We start from the raw sequence: 12,264 nt of genomic DNA, 5'->3' as shown, positions 1-12,264 counted from the left end.
AAGCAATGATCTCACCACCATATCTCTGACGTTTCGCGCTTTTTTGAAGGCGTGCATTGGAGGTTCACGCACCTCAAGAATATCTGCCACCAGGCCCCAATGTTTGTTAACACATTTTCTTATGGTGTTACTCTGGGTACAGAACGTGGTGACGCATATCATGCGTTCAAATGACGATGTTCGTTTCTTAGGTTCAAGTAAGGTTGATCGGTCCTGGAACCAGGCTCTCTTACGGGATCGCTTCACTAGGCGTTTTGGATAACCCCTGTCTATCAGACGGTTGATGAGTTCATCTGATTCCTTAAAAAAGTCTTCTTTTTGTGAGCAATTTCTTCGGAGGCGCAAAAACTGCCCGAAGGGTAGGTTGTCCCTCAACCCTCTCGTGTGGTGGCTGGAATAGCGTACGAGGGAATTTCTCTCCGATGGTTTACGGAAGAGGGTGGTATACAAGTATCCATCTTTCTCCTTGATGCTGATGTCGAGGAAATCAATCGACTCTTTATCCATATGCATCGTGAATTTGATGTATTGGGATTGGTTATTCAACCAGAGTAGAAAAGCATGGAGGTTGTCTTCATCACCCGTCCATATCATTATAACATCGTCGATGTAACGGTGCCAAGTTGCTATCATCTCCCTGTGTGGGTTGTGTGGTGAGAGGATGCAGTCTTGCTCAAATTCCGACATATAAAGGATAGCTAGGTCAGGGGCGAAGGCAGCGCCCATGGCTACTCCTTTACTCTGTATGTAATAGTTGTTCTGGAAAATGAAAAAGTTCTTAGTCATTGCAATTTCAAGCAATTCGATCAGAAACTCCGTGGGGACTGACATGGGTTGTTCCCGTCTACTGAGTATTCTCCTCATGCACTCCAATGCTGGTCTCTGCGGAATGCTGGTATACAGCGAGACGATGTCCATAGTCACTAGAATCTGGTTCTGTTTGCTAAATGTTTTTTGGTCAAAGAGATTGATGACTTGCATGGTGTCTCTTAGGTACGTGGGGGTGGCTTCCGCTAGTGGCTTCAAAAAGACATCAATATACTTGCACAATGGTTCTATCAAGGAGCCACATCCTGATATGATGGGTCGTCCAGGTGGCTTGCTGGTGTTCTTGTGTACCTTGGGTAGTACATATATAGTAGGAGTCCTTGGGTGATCCACATTGAGGTATTCGAACTCTTTCTTGGACAGGAATCCCATTTCCAAGGCTTGTGTTGTGATGGTCACAATGTCTTTTCGTACTTCTCTGGTGGGATCCCTTGCCGTCGGTCTGTAACTGACCCCGTCAGTGAGTTGGGATTGGATCTCAGCTTTATAATCGTCCACATCCAGTATGACTATTGAGCCCCCCTTGTCTGCCGGCTTAATTACCACAGACTTGTTGTTTTTCAGAGATTGGAGAGCACTCCTCTCGCCACCGCTGATGTTCTGTTTTACATATTGTTTTTTGTTGATGGTTTTGAAGACATCCCTCATGACTACACTTTCATAGGTTAGTATCTCATGGGCTACTGATGCCATTGAGGGCATGAAGGTGGACGGTGGTCGCAGATTGGTGAAGGCAGTCATGGCTGGAGTGGGCTTATTTTTTAAAAAGAATTTCAGCCTCAGTTTCCTGAAAAACCTTGTGAGTTCAGTTTGTATGTTGAACTTGTTCGGGTAGGAGGTTGGTACAAAAGAGAGGCCTTTGCACAGTATGTTTCTCTCATCTTCAGTGAGTGTGTATTTGGATACATTTATGATACAGTCACTTCTATCAGGTGGCCTGGTTACCACCTGTATGTCTTCCTCCTCGTGCTCCTCTCCCCGTGATCTTCTTGTTGGAAACGTACTTGTTTGGGAGTGTTGCCCTGCTGTCTCCCGCTGTCCCAATTCTGCTGTTGGTTGCCTCGATTGGGGCGGTTGTTCCATGACCCTCCTCGGCCTCTTCCTCTCGGTGGTCTCCACTGGCTGCCCTCTAAAAAAGCCGATTGGTGTTCGTGCGGAAATTCCTGTGGTTGGTACCATTGATCCTGTTGTTGGTAGTTGGCACTAGATGCGCTCTGGTCGTTCTCGCTGTCACCACTATAAGAAGAATCCGAGAAATTGGTGTACCTTCTTGTGCCCCTGTATCCTCCCCTGCCTCTGTTGGAGAAACGGCCTTGGTTGTCTTGCCTGAAATAGTCTGGTTGTAGGTATGGATAGGTCTTTTTCCGGTCGAAGTACTTGATGTCCTTAGCCAATTTGTCTAGTTTTTTGGTTTGGGTCTCAACATCAAAGTCTTTTAGAGTCTTTTTCAATCTCTCTAATGTTTCCTTAGCATCAGCAAACGCCGAATGATTAGCAATCTCCGCCTTCAAATCATCAATTTCTTTCGTCAGTTGTTCCACTTGGTCTTTGGCCGTCTCCACTCCCAGCACCATCCAGTGCCGGGAGCAGTTGTTGGCCACGAAACTGAATCCTTCCTTAAATTTAGGGTTATCCACGAAGATGGCTGGTTCGTTCCGGACTTGGAGTCCGGTTGGTATGATATTTGCTCTGAGATAACCTGTTAGTAAGTGCCCATGTAGCTTGGTTCTAACTAGTTTTTTCTCTAAGCGTTCAAGTCTAGTGATTTTCTCATTAAGGGAATGGTCCACACTGCGAGTATCACTGGTTAGAAATGCAGTTCCCGTTTCATCCCCAATCAGATTCTTAATATAGTCTTCTGTATATGAGAGGGTCTCAAGTTCCATATTGATGAAGCCCTAACTATACACCAAATGAATTAATCAAAGTTATTTCAAAAGAACGAAAACCCTCGCAAGAGAACTCTTGCTCTGAGAGTGTGAGTACAAAAAGGGGTAGGCCCTTAAGAACTCAGGACCTGGGTCCGTGAAGCAGTACAAAAATGGGGTTGGTCCGAGTTGGAGAGTTTCAAAAGGCTTGTAGAAAGCCAGTTATTTGGTTGGACACACAATCAACAACTTCATTATAGTTTACTTTAAAGTATATTCTCCATAAATTTAGACAATTTATTTCAAGATTCATTGGCATTTATTCAAGCAAAGTTTCAATCAAATTGCAGCCAATAGTTCATTTTGAGGACATAGCAAACATGTAATTGTAAACTCATTACATTCATAAATTCAAAAACGTGCTCTCGGTGAGAAGGGGAGGGGTGAGTGAAGTGAGGGGGACACGGTAAAGGTGTAGTGACATTTTTATGGCATCATTTTACAGTTGAAAAGCCTTTACACTCAAATCAGTAAGCAAAGGTTCCCAATGTTCATCACACATAGAAGGCGAGACACAATCGCTTAACCGCGTAACCGGGGGTCGAAACGTAGAACTACGCTTTTTCTTACCTCACACCATAGGACTCAAATAAGCGATTGTGTCTCGCCTTCTATGTGTGATGAACATTGGGAACCTTTGCTTACTGATTTGAGTGTAAAGGCTTTTCAACTGTAAAATGATGCCATAAAAATGTCACTACACCTTTACCGTGTCCCCCTCACTTCACTCACCCCTCCCCTTCTCACCGAGAGCACGTTTTTGAATTTATGAATGTAATGAGTTTACAATTACATGTTTGCTATGTCCTCAAAATGAACTATTGGCTGCAATTTGATTGAAACTTTGCTTGAATAAATGCCAATGAATCTTGAAATAAATTGTCTAAATTTATGGAGAATATACTTTAAAGTAAACTATAATGAAGTGGTTGATTGTGTGTCCAACCAAATAACTGGCTTTCTACATCTATCTGATGGCTTGGCATAGGTGTGTTTTTTTTTTTTGCGCTGATACTAAATTTCACAGATATGATTTTTCATGCTGTGAACATAACAAGACAGCACTTCACCAGTGTATGTCAAATTTGGCTTTAATGGTATTTGAAGGAAAACAAAAATGAGATATACAGAATCAAAGTGTGTCATCTGCAATTAGTCACGATACTGTCCTCTTCCCTCAAGGAATAGGCAGGCCTAGATTTATGTATCCTTGATTGGACCTAAGGATGAAATTATAGATTTGTGGCTCTTGTTAAAGGTGACCTAAACTTTTCATATTTTTCCCTTGAAGAAGGAACTGGACCATTAACTGAGTTTACCGTATATGGTGTAGGGGCCAGCGGTAGAGTTCAAATTTCTGCACTACTGTGAGCTGTGTCCTACTTATATTTTCCTTTTTTTTCCATATTCCTTTCATCCAGTTATCCCATTTATTGTTGATGTATTGTTCAGGTTCGCACTTCCAGAATGCGTGATGTACTAGGGACCACCATATTATGTATAATTCCCTTTTGTATGACCAGTCTGGTTTTCAAAAAATTTCTTTAGGCCTACTCTGATTTTTTCTAGTCTGTTAGGGTAGTGATGGACTGGTTAACTGACTCAATACCATAGTAAGACAAGTTTTCCACCTCAATAGGGGACACCTTACGTTTTTTTGAATATGACAAATTCAATGCCTATTCTAATTTGGTTTTTAGTTCCTTTTTTCTGCTGCTTTAATTTTTGATGGACCAGATGTATTTTAAATAATGGAAATACCAGGACTCTCTAGTTCTTGTCTTTTGTTTCCACATTTTGATCATTAGCTTTTGTATTGCATAGTCCACCTGAAGCACAATTATTAAAGGGAGGTATCTACATGTCCCTTATAATATGTATGATGTGATCTCTCTTTTGAGGTGTTCTAGATACGGAATTTAGGAACACCTATATGTAATCATTTAGAATGTGTTTGCCCCATTAGACGATGCCACTATGTGTGAAGACATCCATTTAGATAGAATTCTCGTGTAGTTATCTACCCTTAGATGGTAGAGGATATGCTCTCACATGGAAACCCAATTGAAGAGGCTAGAGGCACTGTTTTGCCTACTGCCTTTGTTTTTGTATTGCCTTTGAGAATGACAGTGTGTTCTAGACCAGGTCACTCCTTTAAATATTGCAGGCCACTTGCTTGCAGTCCCTTGTTATACAATGAATTGTTTTTGTACTTAAATTGAAGGAAACAACTGTGGCACATTTCCTACGTCACTAGGTTCTGCGGGATCTTCCAGAGTCAAAGGAAGAATGATACCCTGCAGAACAGTGATACAGAGGAGTTCTAATTCTCATCAGTGTCAGCTACAGATGAGGGCTACATACCTTGGCCCTACAGTCCCAGCACCCAGACAGCGATCGCCAGCGTGCCATCAGTGATATCTCCAACTATTGTACTTGCTTCATCAGAAGGCATTGAACATCAGAAAAGAAGGAGGATCTGGTTTTGCCACAGAACCAGAATTTCAGTGCAAAGAGCAAAAGAGAAGGATTCTTGTTGTTTGAGGCTTCAGTTTTCCACCCACCTGTCATGTGCTGGTTAACCTCTGACAGTGTGCAGTCCCTTGTGCCCTTGGCCTGAGTTTTGGCCACACAACCCCTTTTCCTTTGCTCCAACGGAAGTGCAGTGCACCAGAGGATTTGAGATTGGCAAAAGGCACTACATTATGGTGCCCATGAAAGAGCAGCCCGAGCATCCTCTGACACTGAATAGAGAGTGTTGGAGCCTGAAAGTGTTGCTGAGAGTGACAGTCTGTTGCTCTTTCCCGATTAATAGTACTTGGGTCTGCATGAGATGATCTGTGCCCTTGATCAATGAAGAGCACACTATCTGTAGTGCCTGCAGCACAGGAAATATTGGTGCACTGCATTGAGACATTGAGACTTTCAAGTGAGCTGTGAGTGTTTGCCAGGAAGGCACTCCAACGGATACTGAGTAACATCATTTTCATGAAAGGCCTGAAAGAAGAGGCCCATGCGGAAGAAAACAACAGAAAAAGGATTTGATGGACAATAGAAGCCTGCCAGAAGAGGCTTCGACGGACTCTGAGTATTTTCCGTGCGATTGTATAGAATTGGTGTTTGGAGACTGATTCTTATTGTTTTATTGGCATTGTCAATAGTCACTGAAATACATAATGTTTGCAAAATAATTTTAGGATTTGCCTCTGTAATGGCAAAAGCAGGGTCTGAGGTTCTTTAATTTTGACTCCATCTTACATTTGTCATCAATTTGTGTTGCCTTTACACAGACTGCTCTATTCATGAAGTGTTTCTGCCCTTTGGATTGCAACGTGTAGAAAACCCCCCTCTGTCCTTGCTTTGAAAGCAATCTCAGACACTTGCTGGCCTAACTGCATACAGACATGTTCTGCCATTACTGATTGACCTATACGTGCTGTAATTGATTGACTTATGGGTTGGGCAGAAACACGACGTAAGGGGGACATTCTGGTTACATGATGTTTTTCTATTGGCTAATATTTTGCAGATCTGGTATGTCCATATTAGGTATTTTGTATGCTTGCAGAAGCTAGGACTGCCCCTTTCTTTTATGCTGAGTTTGTAATCCTAAGCATATAAAAGACCTGTTTGTTCTGTATTCTTTAGACTGCCTCATTCGGTTGCTGCGGCTTCTGTGTGACAGGGCTTCACTTATTAAGTTTAATAAAGATGTCTTTTCATATTTCAGCTTCTGTGCCAAGTTCTTTTGTATTAATGAGACCCCTGAGAATGAAGATTTCAGCTCTTCACAGCCGCCACAACACGTCTGTCAGGCCCACTGTAGTCATAAACATGGCCATGAGCGTAGTCGGGGAGCTGTCAGTGCGGGTCCCTGATCGGTCCATGTGGATGGACATTACGTCATTGAAGTCACCACCTATGATATGTAACGTGTCTGGTGTGTCTAACAGGATATCGGCCAATCAGGAGAGGGTCCTGGCCTGGAGTTTTGTGGGAGTGTCGACCGAGGCTATTGTGATCCTCTGTTGCCCCCATGTTCCTGATACCCTTACACAAGTCCGCTGGGGGTCTGTTCAGGACCGAGTCATCGTAAAGGGAGGGGATTTTTTAATTAAAATAGCTACCCCCCGGGAGCCCTCCGTGTACCTCGCATGTACCAATACTTTGTAGGGTCCTCTTGCAATAAACCCACACTTTGTTCCTTTAAGGTGGGTCTCCTGGAGAAGGACTATATTAGGGTGTAACCGTTTAATGTGTGCCGTCACCAGTCCTCTTTTAATTTTGTCCCCCAGACCACTCAGGTTCCACGTGAGAACCTGGTAGGGGCCAGTCACCAGCCCACCCTCGGGGGTTCTATGATCAGTAATGTTGGCCATGGAGTGGTGTGTTTCGAGGTTATCCCGAGTACGGAGCGGATGGCATGCGCGCCTGCCAGTGCGGTCCTGCTATCAGTGTGCCAATCAAACGTGAAATAAAACACGAAACAAAACTTTCTCAACCATAAAACAAGTGCAACCCCCTCCCTCTCCCGTCCCAGCCCACACCACCCCACCTCCCTCTCCCTCATGACTCATCCCCAGCAATATGTTGGGGAGTGGACTTTAGGGCAGGCGGCGGTCTGTCGCCCTCCCTTGCCCAACTTATGCCACAAGTTCAAACTTCTTTTTATTGTCCAGAACCATCGAGACAAAGTCACAGAAAATATGAAATTAGAGACGTAAAGCAGAAACCTGAGGGACCACAGGGAACACAGTCACCAGGTTAACTTTAGTCCTCCGCAAATGTCAAAGTAAGAAGAAATAGAGAAAAGAATAGGGAAAGAGTTGAGATAAGCAGGAAAGAATGAAAAGAAGAGGGAGTGCGTGTCCAGTTTGCCTACTCCAGCACAGTAGTCCAAACCACCGTCAACCCTGCAGGCCCCTGTTCATGAGTTAGAATCCGGGGGTTCACTCTGGGATGCCCCGGCCTCTACTAACATTGCCTTTTCCATCGCCAATATTTCAGCCACCAAGGGGTATGTCCGCTTTCAGTTCCCACTTCATTTTCAATGTTGTTGTCCGTCTGAGGCATTCTGAGGGGGTGGAGCGTGTGGGCGCTTGCTGGGAGTAAAGTGATCCACCGGTGCGTCGTCTGCGTCTGCCTGTGCCCTTCGGCGCATATGGGGGGGCCTCCGAGGTGCGACCCTTTCGCAGCTGCCGAGGTCTAAGCGAGCTTTGCAAGTACAAGGGTCGGTTGCCAGCTCCACCTGAAGGTGCTGTGCTGCGTGCCTGTGTTTCCAATTGCCCCAGGGAGGGGGGAGCTCCTCCAGCCATTGCCATACCTCCTCCAGCGTCTGGAAGAAGTGGGATCTGCCCAAAAACAGGACCTTCAGTTTTGCGGGGAAGAGCAACATATATCATATCTTGCGTTCTCTCAATTTGGCTTTTACAAAGTCAAATGTGCGTCTTTGTTTTTGTACTTTCCTACTGTAGACTGAGAAAATCATTATGCGGGTCTTTTCATGTCGTATTTCCCCTAGCTTCCGGGCCTCTCTAAGTATCATGTCCCTATCCAAGAAGTTCAGAAAGCGCGCTATCACGGGCCTGGGTTGTGCTCCTACAGGTGCTCTTTCTATGACGAAACAAGAGGAGAACTTGTCTGTCGGGAAGGTGCTCCATAGCCAAGTATGTATAAATTACGGCATGTTTGTCCCTTCAATTACCTCACTAAAGCCCACTGAGCGGACATTGTTGTGTCTTGCTCTATTTTCCGCATCGTCCACCCTCCACAGCAAGTCTTTATTAGAGGATTGGAGTTCATTCATACCTTTGTGAAGTTCATGTACTGAGTCTTCCATTTCGCCCAGCCGTGTCTCTGTTTTGGTGACCCTTTTAGCTAGGTTCCAGAGGTCCTGGTGTAGGAGCGCTACCTCTGTTCCCACTGCACCGATCTGACCTTCTAGCGCCGTACTGGATGCCTGAATTGCTTGGAGGAGGGTATCGGTATCCGAGCGGGGGCCCGGGCTCTCCTCCTGGGGGGGCAATAACCTTCGCATACTGGTCCATTTTGCCCTGTCAAGGTGGTTTCGATTCCCTGTCCTTTCCCATGATGAGGTCGCTCAGGTTTGGGTCATCCGCGACTTCCCCGTGTCCTGTGGTCAAGGTCACTCTCGGTCTGCAGTACGCGTGAGGCTCGCCTCTCGTGCCCGGGGGCGGGCAGCCTCCCTGGGATGTTGCGTATCGGGAAGGGCAGCCACGTTCAAGAAGGTATTTGGAGACGGGGAGGAGGGCCAGCCCTGCACCCTAGTCAACCACCAGGCCTCACCTCAGTAGCACAAGGGCTCGGCACTCAGGCGGCGTCCCCTGCTTCCCCCGGTCAGAGCGGCCCACACACGTTCTCCTCATCCACCACCAGGCGTTACGCTCATGTTATCCCGCGCCTCCGTTCCAGGTCACTGCCGTCTTTTCTTATGGCCAACGGATCTGTCCTCAGCACATGCAGGCTGTTTCACTCACCAAAGGGCCCCTGTTCTGCCTCCACCACTAGGCCTGTCCTAGTGTCCTCACTGTAGTAGTAGTAGTAGTATTGTCTCTGATATGGGGGACGGGGGGCGCGATCCCAGGCCCCGGTGTCCTATCTGCCTCAGCCACCTCCTCAGTGACAACTTCTCACACAGGTCCTGTCGTAGTATGTTCACCTCATCAGCGCTCATTCCTCACAGATCCTCAGCCCCCAGTTCAGGCACCTGTGTCCTCCTCTCCGCACCCCAGCTCCTTCACGGCACCATCTTGGAGCTCCCTTACAGGTCCAGAGGAAAATTCAGGGATGCAGGGGATGGGAAAGGCCCATCCGGTGCAGCATCCCACCGCCAGGCTTCACCTCAGTAGAATGATGACTCAGTGTAAAGGTGCTGCCTCCCATCACCTCAGACCAGATCCTCCTCTGCGCGATCTTGCCCCCTTAGGGGGCTCTCGCTTGTACCCAGTTTCCCGGCAACGGCTCTGAGTCGTCTCCTTCAGCTCCGCTGGGGAGTGAACCTACCCGCACTGTACGGAGGCCCTCCCGCTGATCGACTGCTTCCACAGCACCTCCGTGTGCCGGCCCGTCTCCGCGTCGTCGCTCCCGGCCACTATAACAGCACTCAGTCCCGGTGGGGGAGGGGGTCCTCACTCGGGTCCGTTGCATCCTGTCAGCCTCCGCCGCATCCCCAAGGGTATCGACCCGTCTTGGCCGCTCCGGATGTTGTTCAAACGGGGCCCAACTCACTGTCAGCCCTGGGTCTCTGCGGCCCCGCATTCCCGGGTTTCGGCACTCGAGGCAGCACCTCCTTCCTTCAGCTGCTTTGCGGCGCCATCTTGGGCTCTCCCAGCACGTCCGGGCAAACCAAAATTTCAGTCCTCAGGGCTCATCTAGAGGATTATGCCCACCCGGTTTCATCTTCGGGCAGCAGCTGAGTATATCTTTGGGTAATAGCAGTGGTCTCCGGTTCTGCAGGTCACCGGAATCAATGGCAGATGAAGCTTTCAGCCAGAGATTGGCAAAAGCACGTCTTTCTCGGCCATGATGCTGGCCATGCCCCTCGTTTCCAAGGCATTGTTAAGCCACTCTAAGTGTCTGACAGAGGACTTGCACTTAAGGCTAAGTCCCTATTGCCAACACAGCTTCACTGAAACACTCATTGTGATTCCAATAGCAGGTGGGCAAAATGTGCCATAACGAATCATCATCTATGTGCATGTGGTGTGCTCTATCTTGGAATGTGACATGCAATGACCACCATCACAACAAGCTTTGTCCACCCAGTAGAGTGTGAGTAGATCTGCCAAGTGAGACTTGTTATCAATGCTAAATGGAGACACTACTTGTGGCATGCAACAGACTTGGACCTATTTCCACACATGCCTATTGCCATCATGTATGGAGGGCAATGTTGGGATACTGCTAATAGGTCATATTCCATCAATGAGGGCAGCCATCTCACTACCTATCTGTGACACAGTTTAACATGAACATTTATCATGTGTCACTTGGTGTACATTGGTATGGATTCACTGCTCAAATATTATTGGAGACTTATATATCTGAATGGTCATGACAAACACACATCTATGTAAATGTTAGGATTTAATTAGCATTTGCATTGGCTTTGATGAAGGCTGCCACAGTACTTGGTCAAACAACCCCCACATTTCATAGATGCCCAGTGGAGGGAATGACATAGTCCTTTGTGTGGATAATGTCTAGAGGAAGAGGTAGAGTTTAGTCAGCAGGCTGATAGCAGTGTCTTTGGGTACAACACAAATTATGGCAGTCCATATTGAGTCCCAAGGTGAGTGTCACAGTGTGTAGCAGAGGACATTGGAAGATGATGTTCCGTGGCATGATGCTAAGCACAGATCCAAGGCAAAATTGACCATTTAGCATTGATGAACTCTATTGCTTTCTTCTTAGCAATATTGCTGAATCATCAACATCTTCGTCCTCTGATGTGTCATGTGCCTCCTGTGTGCGTGGTGGTAGATTGTCAGCGGCACTGTGAAGCACTGACATATCAGGGGCGGAGATGTGGATGGTAAAGCAGCAGCATTATTCATCAGTGCCAAACCTTGATGCAGCACTGCAGTGACGAGCAGTTGCAGGGCACAAAAGATTCCAGCAATGTGACTGTGGTGTTCAACCGTGGCTGCCATTAGCGTGGCTTGCATCCACTCCATTTTCCCCATGCTCATTCGCATGTGATACAGCTCCTTGCTGACATCGCTGGAGCCACTCAGACTGGACAATTGTTCTTGTCTCTGAGTCAGTACTCCAGTAATGTCAGCTATGGAATGATGGAGAGTATGGAGAGGACTGTGGGTGTCGGTGATGGTCTGTAGTTGGTCCCGAACGGGGCTGAAACACCAAGATAACCCATCTAATTTGGCATCTAGACTGTCAAAACACACCAACACCTGACCAGCCTTCTCCTGCTAGACCTCTACCGCACAAAGTTGAAATGCCTGAAGTGGGTCCTCAAGTTCCTGGGAGACAGCTGTGGTGGTCGGTGCTTGCTGCTGGGTTTTTTGTGCAGGGGCTGTAGTTCCCACAACACTGCTGGATGGCCCTGCTTCCAGAGATGTGGTGCTAATTGAGTCGAGCAGATGTTGGAGTGTGTCCTGGTCGATGGTTGCTAGGTGTTTTTCTTCATCACTGAAGAGTGAGACAGGCTGCTGTAGAGGAGGTGATGTTTCTACCTCTGCATCGCAATGGGGAGATGCATTTAAATGTGTGTTTATAGTATGATCATGCATTATATTGGTGTACAAGCAGATAGCATGACAATGTACATTTACAGGTGCATATGTACAAGGCCCTATTGCCACAACAATGTCACCTATGTTTATGTTGTGGTGGCAATTGGGGCAGCGCCCTATGTACAAGGCAGCGATAAGCCACTTAACTTGTCTTATCTTTCCCTTGTAAATAAGGATCCCTTTCACGTTATGCTTAGCGTGAAAGGGGTGGGCAGTGGGTGTTGCGGTGGCCA

The sequence above is a fragment of the Lissotriton vulgaris genome, chromosome 2_1, assembly GCF_964263255.1.
Source record: "Lissotriton vulgaris chromosome 2_1, aLisVul1.2, whole genome shotgun sequence".
NCBI lineage: Eukaryota > Metazoa > Chordata > Amphibia > Caudata > Salamandridae > Lissotriton > Lissotriton vulgaris.
The sequence above is the reverse complement of the archived record's forward strand: the minus strand, read 5'-3'. Positions refer to the sequence as shown.